We start from the raw sequence: 15,483 nt of genomic DNA on the forward strand, positions 1-15,483 counted from the left end.
ATCTGTAAGAATTTAAGCTGCCTTAACAGATTACAGCAGCAACAACAGACAAAGGAAAGAGGAAGAGTCTTGAAATTATTAAGAGCCCCAACTGTATTATTTTCTCTCTATTTTTCACAACTTTCTGGAATAGATATTATCCCTGAGTTCACTAATGAGGAAGCTGAAGCCCAGAGAATTAAAGTATAAACCCGAGTTTCCACAGATAGTAAACAAGGAACCAGAGTTGGAATCTGTGACTGTCCCATCCCTGGGCTTTCTAATATACCTCACTATCAATCATAGTACGAAGGAAGCACATTGAAAAGATGCCTTAGGGCACTGGAGGTAAACAGAACACTTCAAATATCTTCTAAGTTCTTTTTACTTCATTTTTATTTGCTGACAACAGACTTTTTGCACTGATGCCAACACATTTCACAGTTTCATTACAGTGGCCAAATTTGGGGCTCTTTGTTATGGCTCCCTAATTTCCACCCCCATCTATCACATTAAGGGTCAGATTCTTAGTCCTGATTTATAACTTGTGTTTTATTTTGTTTTGTTGTTACAAATCCTAAAAAAGTCTTAATAATTTGGCCACTGATCTAATATTGTGAAATTTGTTGGAATGAATACTAAAGGTTTGTTGTCAAAACAAATCAGACTTCCTACTACTCTTCCATTCCCTTTGTCCCAGATCTTTGCATCTGACCACAGAGTATACCTACACAATTTCACCTTCAGCAGTTGATCACATTTCTTCCCTAAATCTCTCAAACTATACCACACTCCAGAAAATGCCTTTCTTTCCACCTTACTGCTTCTTCCACCAATGATTGCCAAGATCTCTTTTTTTAATTTTGAATTTTGTGTGTGTGGGGGGGCAATTTCTAATTCCCTACCTCAAGAACTTAACGAAGAGAACAGTTTTGTTGTTGTTGTTGTAGCTTTGATTTTGTTTGTTTGCTTACTTGTTTGGGGGGATTTTGTCAACAGAATGAGAAAAGTGAATATTTTCCCCGAGGTTACTTGCCTTTTCTATACTGAAGTTAGGGTAACATGAGACTTTTTTAAAAAGGGAGATATTTAGGACAATGTTTCTCAACCTGGGCTGCACTGGAATAACCAATTTTAAAAATACTGACATCTGGGTCCCATCTCCAGAAACTTTTTTTTGAACAGGACTTGGATTTGGCCTGGGTATCAGGAATTTTAGAAACACTTCAGGAGATACTCATTTGCAGCAAAGGTCATAAGACTCTGCTTGAGAGGAACGGTAGTTCAAGAGAAGGCAGGTCACAGGTGGTGTGGAGCTTGGTTTCTTTACATCCTCTGAACTCTCACAATTATGTAGACTAAATGGCACTTGTCATGTTCTTCTTTGTACTGTGGTAATGCCTGGATGTGACTTTAGAACAGAATCAGTAGCTGCCTTAGACAGGGTCTCTCCCTTTCATATCTTTGTTTCTCCACTGGCCTTACTCTTATTTATTTATTTATTTATTTATTTATGGCTGTGTTGGGTCTTCGTTTCTGTGCGAGGGCTTTCTCTAGTTGCGGCAAGTGGGGGCCACTCTTCATCGCGGTGCGTGGGCCTCTCACTGTCACGGCCTCTCTTGTTGTGGAACACAGGCTCCAGACGCACAGGCTGAGTAGTTGTGGCTCACGGGCCCATTTGCTCCGCGCATGTGGGATCTTCCCAGACCAGGGCTCGAACCCGTGTCCCCTGCATTGGCAGGCAGATTCTCAACCACTGCGCCACCAGGGAAGCCCTGTCCTTACTCTTGTTTGAAAAATAACTGGTTGGTGATTAAGTGAACAGAAAGAATAAATGAAGGCAATAAATAATGAAGGCAATAATAATAATGCCAGAAATAGGAGAGAGACAGAGAAAGGAAAGTGGGGAATGTTAAAGGTAAACTTTGCTTTCCGGGTAGATTTTTCAAGGAGCCTGGTTTCTGCTCTTGCTTAGCTGCCAAAAACAATAATAACTTGATGCTACTTCACACGTGCTTGCCTTGGGAAACTAACCTAGTACATTTCCATTCAAATAGGGTTACTAGTTTAGAGAATTTAAACTGTGTGCCTCTAAAGTGAGAATTATAATGTCTATTTTGGGGTTTTGGCTGCCATCTACATTGTTAGATTGTTGGTTGGATAAACAAAAACAGCAGATTCCAGAACTTTCTGTATTTTTAGCATATGGTAGGCAAGGAATAAATGTATAATGAATAAATTCACACCGAGTTTTTAAAAGACTATAAAGCAGCTGACGAATGCAATAATTATTAGAGCATTTCATGTTATAAAATTATGTTCACCTATCAAAATGGCAATAGCTTTGAGGATATATGTTTACATCATTTTCCACAGCTGTATTTTCTCAGATACTTGTCATTTTTTGACAGTGCATCATCTAGGCAATATTTTTTCAGGCAGCCATTTGAAATGTTCAGTAACCTTACTGCCTTAATGATGAAATCTTTCCTGGGAGAAAAGAATAAGAGTTGGTAAAGAAACCCCCATTGTCAATTTTGTCAAATACATATACATGTGGAGCAGGATGTAAAAAGATGACCTTTTCAGGAGGATTTAAACCTTTGACTTGGAACAATGTAGTTTTTACAGAATGAGGCCAAAAGCCTCATCCCCTGTCCCTGACCACACCCCACCCCCACAAAAGGAATGAAAATAGCTTTCTGGATCATTTCTTTCTTTTTTGAACAAAATATCTGAATTTTATGACATAATTTAACCCAATGGGAAATAGTCATTGTAAACTACACTCCACTGCCATCTTCAGTGACTGAATGCAAGTTAGAATAATGCATTCGACAATGCATCCCACAGAGTAAATCTTCAAGAAAGTACAGTCACTGTCGATGAAAGAGAATGTCCTGGTCGGTGGTATTGTCGTCTTACTCATCCATACAACAACCATTCCTTGAATACTTTACCACATGCAAGGCACCATGCCAGGCATTTTGTTCTGAACTAGATCTGGGTTTCTACTTTATGGAAAACTATCTTTGGTGATTGCTGTATATGGGTGAATATAAAGAGTTGAGTTGACTTCATCTAGATAATATGGAACAATAAATATTCCATAAAACCAAGGAACAAACTGTAAAGTACCCCTGGACTTTTGGCATTACGAATGAGGGAACAAGATAGTCAATACATGCCAACAGTAATTAAAAGGTAGCACATAGCTGAAGGGTGATACTCTCCCAGCCTGGTGAAAGCAAGGTGAAGATGGGGTGATATTCAGCTATCAATATGGCAGCTAGAGAGAATGAAGCCAGACTCCTCAAACTTACACAGGCTACCACTGTATAAGTAGGTGTGACATTGCTACATACATATTTAATTATGACTATATAATTCCATACAGCTCCTCCCCATCTCAAGCTAGCCCAACTTAGATGCAAACCATTTTTTTTTTTTTTTTTTTTTTTTTTTTTGCGGTACGCGGGCCTCTCACCGTTGTGGCCTCTCCTGTTGCGGAGCACAGGTTCCGGATGCGCAGGCTCAGCGGCCATGGCTCACGGGCCCAGCTGCTCCACGGCATGTGGGATCTTCCCGGACCGGGGCACGAACCCGTGTCCCCTGCATCGGCAGGCGGACTCTCAACCACTGCGCCACCAGGGAAGCCCTGGATGCAGACCATTTTATCCACCAAAGAGAGTTGGTGGGGAACAACTACAGCCATAGCTCCTTTCTCACGTTGCTCAGATTGCTTTCCTCCCTTCCAACTTAACACCTTCTTTCTTGCATGCATCTCCCTCGCTTTTCCATCTCCTTTATCCTGTCTACAAACAACCTGTTCCAAGTCCTCCTCTGATTTTGGCTGCTTTTTGGCCTTTCGTGCCCTAGTTGCATGACCTATTAATCTTTGTCCTCCTGTGTTCCAACCACCATCCCTGCTACATCCTCCCTTGATCTGGTAGCCTCTGCAGTTTTAAGGGAGAGAACCCCTCTCCCAGCCTCAGCTCTGTGAGATCACTACCAGCGCCACATCTCTATGCCCAGGCATTACAAGAAAACAAAATAAGTACTTTACTACTCATCCTAGGAGCCAGTTTTGCATTCTGGCTTAGCTAGAAAGAGGGGTGGAAATTCCCTTCTCTCCATATATTCCTAATATCTAGTTAGGCAATTTCTGTTTCTTGTGGAGGATTCCACTTTTAGGGATAATGCATGCAGTGTGAAAGAAAATAAACTACTGTGTTGTAAGATATCACTACTGTTAGTTTGCTGGGTTGTACTAATATTTGCTAGTCATCATATTTTGAGACTGTAATTAAGACAACAATGAGAAGTTCACATGCTCTTCCCTAAAAAGGCAAAAGCATAACCTGAGAATTTCTTCTCTAATTAGTTGGACAACTAAATTAACTGGTGTGGTCAGGGTATTACTATTTATATATACTTGTGTGTGTGTGTGTGTGTGTGTGTGTGTGTGTGTGTGTGTGTGTGTGACACAGATATGGGGTGGGAGAGGAGGGTTCGACATCGTATTTTTTAATGTTTACCATTAATATTGTGTATTAACTAGTTACCTTTCTTGTGACTACTAGCCAGGATAACATTTGAAAATAAGGCATGTGTATCTCATTGCCATTGCCACCATCATATTGAGCTCTTTGCAGGCAGAAACAGTGGCCTGCTCAATGCTAGCTTGGTGTCTCACACACACTTATCTCTCAGGAAACGTTAATGAAAGGGAATGTATGCTACGATATTGAGAAATTCCATTTGATCAAGACGTCAAAAATTCTTTCTTAGCATTGTCGACATTTATCAGTCCTTAGAAAATTAACCTCATGAACAACTCATCAGAAAGTCAAGAGGAAGAAAAATACAAATTTCAACCTTAGCTAGCAAAACTCCTCTTTTCCAGATCAGAGCCCAGAAGTTCAGTTCTTTCTTCTTCTTTCTTCTTTCTAAGAATATTTTATTTTCTAGCACAAGCAAGATGCAGTAACACATGTAACAAGGATTAGACTAAGAAGAATAATCAGGTGAAAATTAAAAAATATATTTTTCTGAAACACTAACATCAGGAATAAAGATGATGAGAGACAATGAGGAATAGGTGTAAAAGCAAAGAAATTTATGAATCTTGGTGGTAGTCAAATTTTATCTTGTGGAGACAGCATGAAAGATATGTAAATGCTAAATAAAACTTATAAGGCCACAAACTGTAGTGGAAAATAAATAAATACTTTGAAACACTTCCTTCCATAAAGTTTAGGGAAGAATTGAGGACCCAATGCCCCAGAGCATCTGTATTGCCTTACTACCCAGAGAGCTGCCCATGGGGCCAGTAGGGAAGCAGAGCTTAATCATGGCTTCACCACCAGCTATTTGCAGGTGAGAAGTTGGTCTAAACTTTTCTTTTAGTTTCCCAGAGTTCTATGATTCTCCTCTACTGAGGCCTTGTTTCTCTTTCTAAAGGAGTGTTTTAATACCTATCATGTCCTTTGAGGCCTTTGGATGAAAATTTGCTGGAAAAAATCTAAAAATGCTACTATTACTGCTGAGTTTTGCATCTGTATGAGTACCTTGCATGCAGGCTTCACGAGATGAATAAAATAATGTCAAACAGCAAATGTTTCTATTGGGCTGTTTGTCAAATGCACCAGCCAAGCCAGTTAAAAATTAACATTATTGAAATAGCCTCTGGGGAGAACAAACATATCTCCTTTCCAGCATTCACTGGATTTCTGCTAGCATTTCTGTAAGCCAGCCCAGCAGCACTTCACACATTAGCTTGTATTAGAGACTGAGGACGTATGAGTGAAAAATATGATTATTCTTTGGCATCTGGCCCCTTAGAAATTGCTCCTACCATTAGTACTTCCTCCAAATCTGACTTTGAAACAGCTACTTGCTTGATATACATGTTACTAGAAAACATCTGTGAAGTGTGGGGACTGAAGAGGGGAAGAAAAAACAAGTTTACCCATTTTGCTGAGGTTTCTAGCTAAGCAATTGCTTGAGAAAACCACACAGCCCTTCTTGAATAAAAATGGCTATAAAATAAAAACTAACCTAGAAGCAATTCAGACTTGGGAAGAAAACAAAGAAAACTTGTCTGAGTTCTGAATTGAGTTGTAATTTCATCCTACTTTGTGAAAAATCTACACTGAAATTTCTTAATGAGCTGTTTTAGATTTAGTACTGATCACAGTATTTGAGGATTGGGTTGGGGGAGCTTTAAAATGTGTATTCTTCTGAGTATTAGGGTTTCCCAAGCAGAGTAACAAGCTGTGTTCTTTCGGCCATTGTGAATCCCAGTTTATGTTATCAGCCAAGAGCCAGTCTCTGGAGTTCCCTTTGTTATCTTAGGTTTCACGGCAAAGTAGCTGCCAACAAAACCACTTGAGTATGAGGTCATCTCATGAATGAAAGGAAAAATAATTTCTGTATCTCATGCTCCTCTAGAAATCACTTGAGGAAATTTATAGGCTACCCTACTAAGGCAGTTGCTTTTCCACAAGCCCTCTGATCCCCATTACCTCTTTGGTTATACTCTATGCAGCCAAGACAGGCAGCTGCTGTTATTGAGATGGGAGAAAATAATTTTCTATTAAGCACTTTTTATGTGCTAAGTATTGAGCTCCATGCTTTACCATCATGATCTTGAATCTTGACAATTTTGATAAGAATCATTATTCCCATTTTAAAAGTAAAGAAACTGAGGCAGAAGAATCAGCTGCAAACCGTGGTTTACTTGACTCAACAGTCTGTAATCTTTCCTTTGCAACACACCGCTACGGTGGTTTGTTGATATTAACATTTTCCCATAATCCCTAATGCCATAATAATTGTTGACTATCAAATGTGTCTTCAACTCATACTGCTAGCCCAGATGCAAGGGTATAATTTGACAGGATTATGTGGAAAGTTCTCAAACTAAACCATAATGACAGTACCAGGCTATTCATTCCCTTCCCCTCTATTAAATTCAAATTATAGCCAACTGTTTATGCAAAGGGAAAATGACAGTTGACAAACAGATAACTTGTCACAAGAGAAGATAAAGTTTGTATTTATTTTTCTTTTTTAAAATTTTATTTTATTTATTTTTTTATATAGCACATTCTTATTAATTTTAGTCATCAATTTTATATACATCAGTGTATACATGTCAATCCCAATCACCCAATATATCACACCACCACCACCACCACCCCGCCACTTTCTCCCCTCAGTGTCCATATGTTTGTTCTCTAGATCTGTGTCTCAATTTCTGCCCTGCAAACCGGTTCATCTGTACCATTTTTCTAGGTTCCACATATAGGCGTTAAAATATTTGTTTTTCTCTTTCTGACTTGCTTCACGCTGTATGACAGTCTCTAGATCCACCCACGTCTCAACAAATGACCCAATTTCGTTCCTTTTTATGGCTGACTAATATTCCATTGTATATATGTACCACATCTTCTTTATCCATTCGTCTGTCAGTGGGCATTTAGGTTGCTTCCATGACCTGGCCATTGTAAACAGTGCTGCAATGAACATTGGGGTGCACGTGTCTTTTTGAATTATGGTTTTCTCTGGGTATATGCCCAGTAGTGGGATTGCTGGGTCATATGGTAGTTCTATTTTTAGTTTTTTAAGGAAACTCCATACTGTTCTCCATAGTGGCTGTATCAATTTACATTCCCACCAACAGTGCAAGAGGGTTTCCTCTTCTCCACACCCTCTCCAGCATTTGTTATTTGTAGATTTTCTGATGATGCCCATTCTAACTAGTGTGAGGTGATACCTCATTATAGTTTTGATTCCACAGGCTGCAGGATTGTAGTTTTTCTTGCTTCTAAAGTTTATATTTTAATGTTTCACATTAATAATCTAAACTAGCATCCAATTCTTGTTCTGATGAAATAAATTAAGCACAGTTTTCCTTTCACTCCCCAAAAAACTATTAAATATGCTAAATGTGGAAATTTTATAGTTTTTTTTTTTTTTTGCAATGTACTACATTCTAAGTTTTTCCTCATGAAGGCCTTTGGAATTTTGGAGCAAATTGCTGTAACATTTTTCTTTATGTTTTTAGAGGCAGCTGCCATCTTTCTATCATTACCTGTCTTCATTTTTATTGTTGGGAGTATTATTAACCTTTAAAAATAAATTTTCAAAAAATACTTCTCATGGTAGAATATAGATACAGAAAAATCACATAAAACAAATGTATAGCTTAATGAATTACTAAGGCAAACACCCTTAAATACCATCCAGGTCAAGAAATGGAACATTGCCAGCCACTCTACAGCCCATCCACAAGTCCTAACCAATCACAAACCTCTCTTTTCTCCCCACATGTAATAGCGCCCCTGAACTTTAAGGTATTCACTATCATATTCACTTACATGGTTTTCTAGTTTAAAGTATTAGCACCCAAGTGTGACTTCCTTAGCACTACAGTTTGGTTTCCCATCTTTTTAGTTTTCTGATATCTTTGTTCCTTACCTACAATCAGTTCTATTTGTAAACATAAATTTATTAATCAGCACCAGTGCTATGTCAATGTATTTCTATTCACTTCGCTTGCCTGAAGCCCATTCTCTCATAAATTCCTCAGGAAGAACTCATGGGAACAATACTCTGAAGACCTTTATACTTGAAAATCAGCTTGGCTAAATATCAAATTCTTGGCTCACAGCATCTCTAAGATGTCAGTATGGTTTTATTGGTAATCTAATTTTCTTTTCCTTATAAATAATTTGATATTTTTACCTAGATTCTCAAAAATTTTTATTTTCTTTAAAGACCAGTAGTTTTATAGACTATTTCTTCATGTTGGTTGCTCTGGGGTAACTTTTTCAGGGAGTATATGGGTTGATCTTTCAGTGTGCAGTTTTGAATCTCATTTTTTTAATTTCAAGAATTTTTTTGAGTTGTAGATTTTAGTATTTGTTGTGTTCTTTACTTTGAGTTTCTTCTCTTGAGGACACCTATTATGTATATATTAAATCATCTTTGCCTATCCTCTTAATTTGTTACTTTCTCTCAAATGTTCTTACCTTTTTTAAAAATTTTTTGAATTGAAGTATAGCTGATTTAGAATGTTGTGTTAATTTCTGCTATACAGCAAAGTGACTCAGTAATACACATGTATACATTTTTATATTCTTTTCCATTATGGTTTATCCCAGGATATTGAATATAGTTCCCTGTCCTATACAGTAGGACCTCATTGTTAATCCATTCTATATGTAATAGTTTGCATCTCCTTACCCCAAACTTCCAATCCATCCTTCCTCCAACCCCCTCCCCCTTGGCAGCCACAAGCCTGTTCTCGTGATCATGATATCTTCCCTGCCAGGTAATTATACAAGTCTGTTCTCTATGTCTGTGACTCTGTTTCTGTTTCATATATAAGTTCATTTCTGCCATATTTCAGAATCCACATATAAGTGATATCATACGGTATTTGTCTTTCTCTTTCTGACTTACTTTACTTAGTATGATAATCTCTAGTTGCATCCACGTTGCTGCAAATGGCATTATTTTGTTCTTTTTTATGGCTGAGTAGTATTCCATTGTATATATGTACCACATCTTCTTTATCCATTCATCTGTCAGTGGACATTAAGGTTGTTTCCATGTCTTGGCTATTGTGAACAGTGCCAACATGAACATAAGGGGGCATGTATCTTTTTGAATTATAGTTTGGTCCAGATATATGCCCAGGAGTGGGATTGCTGGATCATATGGTAATTCTATTTTTAGTTTTCTAAGAAACCTCCATACTGTTTTCCATAGTGGCTGCACCAGTGTACATTCCCACCAACAGTGTAGGAGGGCTCCCTTTTCTCCACACCCTCTCCAGCATTTGTTGTTTGTAGATTTTCTGATGATGCCCATTCTGACTGGCATGAGGTGATACCTCATTGTAGTTTTGATTTGCATTTCTCTAATAATTAAGGGTGTTCAGCAGCTTTTCATGTGCCTCTTGGCCATCTGTACATCTTCTTTGGAGAAATGTCTATTTAGGTCTCTGCCCACTTTCTGATTGGGTTGTTTGCTTTTTTGTTGTTGAATTGTGTGAGTCATTTGTATAATTTGGAAATTAAGCCCTTGTGGGTCACATGATTTGAAAATATTATTTCCCATTCCATAGGTTGCCTTTTTGTTTCATTTATGGTTTCCTTTGTTATGCAAAAGCTTGTAAGTTTGATTAGGTCCCATTTCTTTATTTTTGTTTTTATTTCTATTGCCTTGGAAGACTGACCTAAGAAAACATTGATATGATTTATGTCAGGGAATGTTTTGCCTATGATCTCTTCTAGGAGTTTTATGGTGTCATATCTTATGCCATTTTGAGTTTATTTTTGTGTATGGTGTGAGGATGTATTGTAACTTCATTGATTTACATACTCCTGTTCAACTTCCCCAGCTCACTTGCCGAAGAGACTGTCTTTCTCCCATTTTATATTCTTCCCTCGTTTGTTGAAGGTTAATTGACCATAGGAGTGTGGGTTTATTTCGGGGCTCTCTGTTCTGTAAAATTTATCCATATGTATGTTTCTGTGACAATACCACATTGTTTTGATTACTGTAGCTTTGTAGTATTGTCTGAGTGTAGGAGGGTTTTGCCTCCTGCTTTGTTATATTTTTCCTTAGGATTGCTTTGGCAATTCTGGGTCTTTTATAGTTCCATATAAATTTTAGGATAATTTATTCTAGTTCTGTGAAAAATATAATGGGTAATTTGATACAGATCTCTCTTTTTTTTAACATCTCTATTGGAGTATAATTACTTTAAAATGGTGTGTTAGTTTCTACTGTATAACAAAGTGAATCAGCTATATATATATACATATACTCCCATATCCCCTCCCACTTGCATCTGCGTCCCACCCTCCCTATCCCACCCTCTAGGTGGTCACAAAGCACCAAGCTAATCTCCCACTGTTATGCTGCTGCTCCCCACTAACTATCTATTTTATATTTTCCAGTGTATATATGTCCATGTCACTCTCACTTCATCCTAGTTCATTCCTGGGATACACCCCACTTGATTATGCTGTATGATCCTTTTAATGGGCTGTTGGATTCTCTTTGCTAGTATTTTGTGGAGGATTTTAGCATCTATATTCATCAGTGATATTGATCTGTAGTTTTCTTTTCTTGTGACATCTTTGTCTGGTTTTGGTATCGGGGTGATTGTGGCCTCGTAGAATGAGTTTGGGAGTGTTCCTCCCTCTGCTATATTTTGGAAGAGTTTGAGAAGGATAGGTGTTAGCTCTTCTCTAAATGTTTGATAGAATTTGCCTGTGCAGCCTCTGGTCCTGGGCTTTTGTTTGTTGGAAGATTTTTAATCAGTTTCAATTTCAGTGCTTGTGATTCGTCTGTTTATATTTTCTATTTCTTCTGGGTTCAGTCTCAGAAGGTTGTGTTTTTCTGAGAATTTGTCCATTTCTTCCAGGCTGTCCATTTTATTGGCATATCATTGCTTGTAGTAATCTCTCATGATTCTTTGTATTTCTGCAGTGTCAGTTGTTGTTTCACCTTTTTCATATCTAATTCTATTGATTTGAGTCTTCTCCCTTTTTTGTTGATAAGTCTGGCTAATGGTTTATCAATTTCATTTATCTTCTTAAAGAACTAGCTTTTAGTTTTATTGATCTTTAGTATGGTTTTCTCCATTTCTTTTTCATTTATTTCGATCTGATCTTTATGATTTCTTTCCTTCTGCTACTTTGGATTTTTTCTGTTCTTCTTTCTCTAATTGCTTTAGGTGTAAGTTTAGGTTGTTTATTTGAGGTGTTTCTTCTTTCTTTAGGTAAGATTTTATTCCTATAAACTTCCCTCTTAGACTGCTTTTGCAGCATCCCGTGGATTTTGTGTCATCATGTTTTCATTGTCATTTGTTTCTAGGTATTTTTTGATTTCCTTTTTGATTTCTTCAGTGATCTCTTGGTTATTTAGTAACGTATTTTTTAGCTTCTGTGTGTGTATTTTTTCCTCTAATTGATAGCTAATCTTATAGTGTTGTGGTCAGAAAAGACACTTGATACGATTTCAATTTTCTTAAGTTTACCAAGGCTTGATTTGTGACCCAAGATATGATCTATCCTGGAGAATGTTTCATGAGCACTTGAGAAGAAAGTTTATTCTGTTGTTTTGGGATGGAATGTCTTATAAATATCAATTAAGTGCATCTTGTTTAATGTGTCATTTAAAGCTTGTGTTTTCTTATTTATTTTCATTTTGAATGATCTGTCCATTGGTGAACGTGGGGTGTTAAAGTCCCCTACTCTTATTGTGTTACTGTAGATTTCCCCTTTTATGGCTGTTAACATTTGCCTTATGTAGTGAGGTGCTCCTATGTTGGGTGCATAAATATTTACAATTGTTATATCTTCTTCTTGAATTGATCCCTTGATCATTATGTAGTGTCCTTCTTTGTCTCTTGTAATACTCTTTCTTTTCAGGTAGACTGCCTATTTCCTCTTCATTTGTTTGGTCTGGTGGGTTTTTACCTTGCTCCTTCATCTGCTATTTGTTTCTCTGTCTTCTCATTTTGCTTAACTTACTGTGTTTGGGGTCTACTTTTGGCAGGTTGCAGGTTTGTAGTTCCCATTGTTTTTGGTGTCTGCCCTCAGTGGGTAAGGTTGGTTCAGTGGGTTGTGTAGGCTTCCTGGTGGAGGGGACTAGTTAGTGCCTGTGTTCTGGTGAATGAGGCTGGATCTTGTCTTTCTGGTGGGCAGGACTGTGCCCGGTGGTGTGTTTTGTGGTGTCTGTGAACTTAGTATGATTTTAGGCAGCCTCTCTGCTAATGGGTCAGGTTGTGTTCCTGTCTTGCTAATTGTTTGGCATGGGGTGTCCAGCACTGTAGCTTGCTGATGGTTGATTGGAGCTGGGTCTTAGCGTCGAGACAGAGATCTCTGGGAGAGCTCTTGCCGATTGATATTACATGGGGCTGGGAGGTATCTGGTGGTCCAATGTCCTGGAGTCTGCTCTTCCACCTCAGAGGTTCAGACCTGACACCTGGCTGGAGCACCAAGACCCTCTCAGCCACAGGGCTCAGAACAAAAGTGAGGGAAAAAAAGAAAGAAAAAATAATAAAATAAATAAAGTTATTAAAATTTAAAATTATATAATTAAAAATGAAAAAGTAAGTTTAAAAAGAGAGCAACCAAACCAATAAACAAATCCACCAATGATAACAAGTGCTAGAAACTATACTAAAAGAAACAGACAGACATAACCTTAGGACAAATGGTAAAAGCAAACCTACACAGACAAAATCACACAAAGAAGCATACAGATACACATTCACAAAAAGAGAAAAAGGAAAAATATATACATATATATATATATATATATAAATATATAAAAGGAAGAGAGCAACCAAATCAATAAATAAATCTACCCATGTTAATAAGCTCTAAATACTAAACTAAGATAAACATAAAACCAGAAACAAATTAGATGCAGAAAGCAAACCCCAAGTCTACAGTTGCTCCCAAAGTCCACCACCTCAATTTTGGGATGATTTGTTGTCTGTTCAGGTATTCCACAGATGCAGGATACCTCAAGTTGACTGTAGAGATTTAATCCCCTGCTTCTGAGGCTGCTGGGAGAGATTTCCCTCTCTCTTCTTTGTTCGCACAGCTCTGGAAGTTCAGCTTTGGATTTGGCCCTGCCTCTCTGCATGTAGGTCACCCTCTGGCATCTCTTCTTCGCCCAGACAGGAGGAGGTTAAAGGAACACCTGATTTGGGGGCTCTGGCTTACTCAGGCCAGTGGGGAAGGAAGGGTACAGAATGTGGGGCAAGCCTGCAGCAGCAGAGGCCAACATGATATTGCAACAGCGTGAGGCGCGCTGTGTGTTCTCCTGGGGAAGTTGTCCCTGAATCATGGGACCCTGGCAGTGGTGGGCTGCACAGGCTCCCAGGTGGGGAGGTGTGCGTAGTGACCTGTGCTTGCACACAGGATTCTTGGTGGCTGCAGTAGCAACCTTCGCGTTTCATGCCTGTCTCTGGTGTCCGCGCTGATAGCAGCATCTCGCACCCATCCCTGGAGCTCGTTTAGGCAGTGCTCTGCCTTCTGTGGGCACTCGGGGAAGGAATGCCCTCACATCACACACCCCAAAACAATGGTCTCTTGACCCTTAGGCGGTTCCAGACGTTTTCTCGGACGCCCTCCCAGCTAGCTGTGGCGCACGAGCCCCCTTCAGGCTGTGTTCACGCAGCCAACCCCAGTCCTCTCCCTGGGATCTGACCTCCAAAGCCCGAACCTCAGCTCCCAGCCCCTGCCCACCCCGGCGGGTGAGCAGACAAGCCTTTCGGGCTGGTGAGTGCTGGTCAGCACCGATCCTCTGTGCAGGAATCTCTCCGCTTTGCCCTCTACACCCCCGTTGCTGTGCTCTCCTCCATGGCTCTGAAGCTTCCCTCCCACCCACCCCGTCTCTGCCAGTGAAGGGGCTTCCTAGTGTGTAGAAACTTTTCTTCCTTCATAGCTCCCTCCCAGATGTGCAGGTCCCGTCCCTATTCTTTTGTGTCTGTTTTTTCTTTTGCCCCACCCAGGTATGTGGGGAGTTTCTTGCCTTTGGGGAAGTCTGAGGTCTTCTGCCAGCGTTCAGTAGGTGTTCTGTAGGAGCTGTTCCACATGTAGATGTATTTTTGATGTATTTTTGGAGGGTAAGGTGATCACATCTTACTCCTCAGGCCACCTTGTGGGTCCCCTATCTCTTTCTTTTTTTTTTTTTTTGACATTTAAATTTTCCTCCCTTTCATCCTGTAGTCATCCAAAGGCATTATTTGTTATGCTTATTTGATCTTGTATTTCTTCTAATTTAGTCTTCATTTTCTAATTATTTTTAATTTTTTTTCTTTTCTGAGTATGTCATCCCATTTTTGAGTTTCTGCTTCTTATGTAAGTTATTCTTTCATACATTGTACCAACGTCTTCTGGATTCATTAGAAGTAGCTATAAGTAGAAAATAGAAGTTAGAAACAGAAAAAAATATATTTTTCACCTTTTAGGGGCATATCCTTCTATCAATGATGTATTTTCTGTAGGTGTGCTATTTCACTATTTTTTCTTTCTCTTTTATAAATTAACTATGAGACTAAACCTTAATCATTTATATGTTGCTTATCTTTATATAAAATGTGTTTTCTTAACTATTAAAGGGAGATGTGATTCAGAAACCTTTTATAAGTTATGGTTTTAAGCTATATTTCAAAATTATGGGCAATAACGTTCTAAGACCTCCCAGTCCTTCTCCTTTACTTTCATCTAGACCTTTTTCCTTTGTCCCTGTAATGCTCAACATAGGATCTTTTTCTCAGAAGGAAGCTTTATCATGGAAGGGAATTTGGTAAGATTTTAGAGTTCATGGTGCTCAGACTATTCCAACTCCTTATTATAGACCTCTTGTATTCAGCTATAGTGGAATGTCAAAATCCCCTCCCAGCTTTAATTACCATTCTCAAGTTGCCCTACTGCACTTTCCAGTGAATATCTGTCAGTAATT

The 15,483-nt window shown here is 38.7% G+C and overlaps 1 protein-coding gene across 1 annotated transcript in view; it reads left to right on the top strand.

Moving 5' to 3' along the window:
* BBOX1 (gamma-butyrobetaine hydroxylase 1) overlaps window positions 1-15,483 on the top strand; it is a 74,229-nt gene that overhangs the window by 26,860 nt on the left and 31,886 nt on the right. The gene's annotated exons all lie outside the window — the stretch shown is intronic.

Source organism: Phocoena phocoena, chromosome 8 (genome assembly GCF_963924675.1).
Source record: "Phocoena phocoena chromosome 8, mPhoPho1.1, whole genome shotgun sequence".
Taxonomy (NCBI): domain Eukaryota; kingdom Metazoa; phylum Chordata; class Mammalia; order Artiodactyla; family Phocoenidae; genus Phocoena; species Phocoena phocoena.